The sequence below is a fragment of the Tupaia chinensis genome, unplaced genomic scaffold (assembly GCF_000334495.1).
Source record: "Tupaia chinensis unplaced genomic scaffold, TupChi_1.0 Scaffold143602_1, whole genome shotgun sequence".
NCBI classification, from domain to species: domain Eukaryota; kingdom Metazoa; phylum Chordata; class Mammalia; order Scandentia; family Tupaiidae; genus Tupaia; species Tupaia belangeri.
The window spans coordinates 580,730-581,147 of record NW_006203448.1 but is presented as its reverse complement, the minus strand read 5'-3'; positions in this window follow the sequence as shown (position 1 = coordinate 581,147).

Below are 418 nucleotides of genomic sequence, written 5' to 3'. Positions count from 1 at the left end.
AGTTTGAAATCGGCCCACCCTCTCCACACAGCAGCAAGGCCCAGGGCCTGCCCCGCTGGTCACCCTGGAAATGCCCCCAGGCCTGGCCTGCTCCTCTTGGTGGGGGTGGGGGGTCGTGCCCCATGGAGCGGCCCTTGGAACAGCCGTCCGGGACGTCTCAGGACGGCGTCTGTCGGCCTCGACCCCATCCGTGCTGCCCGTGTGTCATTAGTGCCAATTAGGGAAGGGCAGAAGGCCGAGCTCGGCCCAGGGCGCAAGCTTCCGGGAGGGCCGCCAGGACAATTGAATTCCCACCAGACAAATGTGATTACTGGTGCAGCCTGGGCCCACCCCCACGGAGGGCCAGGGCATAAATGGCTCGGCGGCCAGCGAGCGCACGCCAGCCATGCGCATCCTTGGCCGCTGCTGCGGCCGGGGC